The sequence below is a fragment of the Misgurnus anguillicaudatus genome, chromosome 20 (assembly GCF_027580225.2).
Source record: "Misgurnus anguillicaudatus chromosome 20, ASM2758022v2, whole genome shotgun sequence".
Lineage (NCBI taxonomy): Eukaryota > Metazoa > Chordata > Actinopteri > Cypriniformes > Cobitidae > Misgurnus > Misgurnus anguillicaudatus.
Window position 1 is genome coordinate 23,845,517 of NC_073356.2, and position 5,610 is coordinate 23,851,126.

A 5,610-nucleotide genomic window follows, 5' to 3' on the forward strand; every position below is an offset into this window, starting at 1 on the left:
TGCGTGAAAATCCCAGTAACTGAGCAGATTGTGAAATACTCAGACCAGCCCGTCTGGCACCAAAAACCATGCCATGCTCAAAATTGCTTAAATCGCCTTTCTTTCCCATTCTGACATTCAGTTTTAAGTTCAGGAGATTGTCTTGACCAAAACATAAATGCATTTATGGCCAGCCTAATCCTAAATGTAACTTTGTTTACTTAAAGTGCACCTATTTGATTGCTAAAAACAATGTTATTTTGTGTATTTGGTATAATACAATACGTTTGCGTGGTTTATGGTTAAAAAACAACGTTATTTTTCACATACCATACATTTTTGTAGCTCCAGATTTTCCTCTCTTCCAGAAACGCACAGATTTTGTACAAAACTCATCGATCTGAAAAGCGCTTCATCGTTTACTCTGGGGGGGGTGTACTTTTTGCATATCGTTAATGTACTAATACACACTTACACACCAAAGGAAATGTAAAATCGTGAATCTGACCATAGGGGCTCTTTAAATTTAAATGCATGTATACACATTAGATTAACAACTCTGACTTTTTTCCTAAACACTTCTAAATACAGTTGCAGAGGTTTGATTAGGTAAAAATGTAATTGTTTTAAAATGTGTGATCATGCTTGTTTATAAATGTGTTAATTGGTGCTATGTGTTTAAAACTGTTGAAATATGTGGTTACAGTAACTTGGGGACATGAGAGAGCTGGAGGTTAGTCATTAAAACTGTGTTGATGCGTATTAGGTCGTTGTTAATGAAGGTGTTGTGACCCAGTGCCTCTGTTTGCTTGCTTCACTGAAAAGCAAGTCCAAAAAAACAGAAATAGACATAACAAAGCGAATCCAATTCTCTCAGAACGCGACCTTCTCCAGCAAGACTATGAAGGTCATGAAAGCTCAGGAGACTGCAGAGGAGACAGTGTTGCCCTCACTGTAGTCAAGAGAATACAGAGAGAGAGAAAACATGGTTTAGATGTTCTTTGAGGTTTCTGGGAAACGCGATAGGGCTGGCAAACATGCTCCCGAGAAGAAACCCCCCTCAAACTGGGCCAAACAAAGTGGAGGAGTCTCAAAGCGGAGCAGTGCAGATTGAGAACGTCTACTGCATTCAGATTTCTTTCTTCATTCTACTGCCATTTTACTTCAATTCTACTGCATCTCAGCTGAAAAATACTTTTAAAGTTGTCTTATAGCCCATAGAAAAAATACAGTTTTGTTTCTAATATACACTCTGGTTGGGGCTTGTTTCATTAACAACATGATCTCACAAAGTTCCATAGTCACGGAATATTTCGCTCATTTATCCGTGTCATTGTCATGGATCTCCGCATTTTTTCCGTGTTCGTACCATGGACTTTCTTTTCTGTGTCAGTTTCACGTATTGGTTACTCAATTGTTTTTCCTATTTTTAAACCATTTTCGCGTGGGTTTGGGTTTAGATTTGGGGTTTGAGTTAGGATGTCACTTTAAAGGACAAGTTTGGTATTTTACACTTAAAGCCCTGTTTTCAGATTATTTATGATGAAATAGAATGGTTTTGAATGAAATTTGGATATATGATGCTGGCCCAAGAATTTTCGGGTGTTTGTTGTATCACCTCCCACCTCTATAATGGCTGTATAGGTGCACTGGAAGAATCCTTCCTAAAATGCATTAAACTTTCGCTTACAAAGACATGAAACTCACCGAGTGGTCAGGGGTGTTCACTGATATGCTCAGACAAATATCGCTGCAAAATATACTTTCCAACAGGTTTTATCGTAGTTTTTGTCCAACTCCATTGACTTGTATTCTGCAGTGCTGTGAGGTACGGTATTATTCCGCGCCGGGAACGTTGTTTGTATTCTTGCAATTGGCAAAGGTGGATTATCGCCACCAACTGAGCTGGAGTGTCTATTATTCAAGCTCTCAACGGAAGAATATACGGGTGTGAGGCGTTTGGAAAAATAGGTCCACAACTTTATAACGAATGCTAAAACACCTGTTCGAAAGCATCTTTTGCAGCGATTTTTGTGTGAGCATATCAGTGAACACCCCTGACCACTCGGTGAGTTTCACGTCTTTGTAAACGAAAGTTTAATGCATTTTAGGAAGGATTGTTCCAGTCCACCTATACACCCATTGTAGAGGTGGGAGGTGAAACAACAAACACCCGAAAATTCTCGGGCCAGCCGCATATGTCGAAATTTCAGTCAAAACCGATCTATTTCATCATAAACAATCTGAAAACAGGGCTTTAAGTGTAAAATACCGAACTTGTCCTTTAACTATTGGTTTATACTATTTCTCCGGATTTTTAAACAATTGTTGACGTTAGGGTTAGAGTTGGGTTTAGGTTAGGATTTTTAGTTAGGTCATTTTATGTTGCAAAAAGTCCTTCTAACCCCAAACCCATGCGAAAATGGTAAGAAAATAGGAAAAACAATTGAGTAACCAATACATGAAACTGACACAGAAAAGAAAGTCCGTGGTACGGACACGGAAAAATGCGGGGGTCCGTACCAATGACACAGATAAATGAGCAAAATATTCCGTGACTATAACACGGAAATTCATAAGATCAGGTTGTTTATTAACCACTACTAAGTATTAAAGCTCTCATCCATACTCCACCAGTTCTCAAAAGCAAATCTTTTGCACAGCTAATAAAACCAAACTTGCAGTGAATGTTATGACAATATTTTCTATATTTATTTACCCAGATCTTAATCCCAAAATCTACTACCAACTTCAACATTATTATGATTTCTTAAAGACATACAAATCAAATTTATTCCATTTGACTTTGTGTTCAACAAACCTATAGGGCCCTATCTTGCACCCAGCGCAATTGACTTTGTCAGTGACGCATGTATCCTTCGTATTTTGCACGGGCCCACAGCGGGGTTTTCCCTCCACAGACGCACGTCGGCAAACTTGCGCTCCCTGGGCGGTTCAGCGCAAAAAAGGAGGCGTGTTCCGGCACAAACCATCCCTGATGCTATTTTGCAGTTTTAAAAAAAATTGCGTTGCGCGTTGTTCATTATGCTATTTTAAGGGCGCATGCTTGACCATAATGTATGCGTGCACAACGCGCACACACTTTGCTTATCTAATCTACACAGATGCAAAAGTTATTTTTGCAAATCATAAATTGTTACAATAAAAAATATTAACACATGAGATAAGGGAAATCATTGTGGTGATAGTTTTTATTTATTTTGTGTGGTTGCTTTAAAAAATTATGACGCTGAGGGTGGACCCAGCGATTTCCTCTACTGGCGTCAGTTCCTGTGTAGAGGCAGATCCACCTCCCGTTACACGGTGTGCCCGATTTATGCTGGCAAGCTTGGGATTCCCCCGTCTCCTGACATCATTGTGGCGCTTGCGGCGCAATGTCCTGAATCCTGGGGATGCCAGCTGATGAGACAATTGTGGCTATTTCCTCCCACGCCTGTTTAACCGACGCTTATTTGGGCGGGTTTCTCCCACCCTCATACAAAACAACTTCTCTGTCTTTGACTGCTCTTACAAGAACGTCGGTCTCCTCGGCTGTGAACCGCTCCTGGCGTGCGCCTGGTAAATCCGTCATAATAATAGCAACCCGCCATGGAACTTGCGCACTTGCGTTTAAAGGGAATGTTGGATAGCTTTCTGATTGGTTTATTTGACGTTATGCCCAAACCACACCTATGAATAATGAACCTACTTCAGACCAACCCCTTATTGATTTGCGCCTGGCGCAAGAGTTATTTCTCCAGCCTGGAAAATAGCAACAGCGCCCAAGATCCGCCCACAAAGACACTTGCGTTTCGCACTTGCGTTTCAGATTGTTAAAATAGGGCCCATAGTGTCTTATATTGTAGGGTATAAAAATGACCTCTATTATCATATGGATCACAAAACCAAGTCGCATTGCTATATTTCAAGCAATTTCAAGCATAATTTTTATGTCAAAATTAATTATGTAATAATTATCTAATAGGATATTATGTAAACATTATGTTCCATGAAGATATTTTGTAAATTTCCTACTGTAATATATAAATATTTCTTTATCATTATAATATGTGTTGCTAAGGACTTCATTTAGACAACTTTGAAGGAGATTTTCTCATTTTTATTTAATTTTTTGCACCCTCAGATTCCAGATTTTCAAATAGTTGTAGACTATCTCGTCCAAAATATTGTCCTTTCCAAACAAATCAATAGAAGTCTTATTTATTTAGCTTTCAGATCATGTATAAAAAATGTACCCTTATGACTGGTTTTGTGGTCCATGGTCACATATGCAAAAAAACAATTTACGGCTAGAATCCATCTCACAAAATACCCATAGTCACGTAATTCTTTTCCGTAATAATGTCACAAATTTCCAATGCTTTTCGTGATCGTATCACAAATTTCTGTTTATGTGTCATTGTCACGTATTGGTTGCTCAACTGTTTTGTCCTATTTTCTTACCATTGTCGCTTCAGTTTAGGGTTAGATTTGCATAAAATGACATCCTTAACCAAACCCAACTGTAACCCTATAACACCAGGCGACAATGTTTTAAAATTTTGAAAATATATAAAAGAAATCAGAAAAAAAAATGTATAAACCAATACACTTTGATCACACAAATCATCATTTTGCATCATTGAAAGCAGGAAGTCCAATATCTTTGTTGAGGGGGTGAGACTACAAACACCCCTTTTCTCTGTCAAATAGGCACCAAATTCGAAATGTATGTTACATTTCGACTACAAATATGACACACTTTCAAAAAAGATTAATGTTTCTACGGGCGAAATGCTCCTTTAAAGTGACATCCTAACACATTTCACATTTTTTTGTGTTAGGCTTTTGACACATTGTGTCATTTTAACACATTATGTGTCATTTTGTGTTGATTTTGTGTTAAACTAAAACACAAGTTGTGTTAAAAGTAACACAAATTGTGTTGTTTCAATAATAACACAGAGATGTGTGGATTCATTTAGACACATTTAGTGTGTTGTTCCTAAACTAACACTAATGTGTTGTTTTTAACACATCCGTTGTAAGAGTGTACAGGAAAGTACATAAAATAACCTGCTATTTTAGTTTTAAACACGCAAAAGATACGAAATTGCATGTATAGAATTGCATGTACTGTATAAGCAACGACAGAATAACAGTACACTCAAGTGTATAACACAGTCTTGCAGTTAGTAGTAATCACAATGCATCTAAATCTCCAATTCTGCCCCAATTCCCTTACTGCCACTAGACAACAGAGTCTTCATTTTTCTAACTCATCAATCAAAATGATTGAGTGACGGAGTTCCCACAAAGTCTATTAAAGCTGAGCGCACAAGCTGAATTGAAACTTTATTAAAATGGGGAATTCTGCAGAGCGTACAGACAACTTAAGAAAGTAGGAGCCCTTCCAATAGTGTCCATAATTAAAGACCAGGTAACACCATGTGCATTCTGGGACATTTCTGGCATTCAGGCACACTGGATGTTTAATGTTTTCTCTCTAAGCCCGAATCCTCATCTTTATTCATGACTATTTTTGTTCCTCCTATCTTATAGCAGCTAATCTTATACCAGCTGCATCACTGGTGTCCAAACATAGTTTATATCCTTTTGCATTTGACCAGC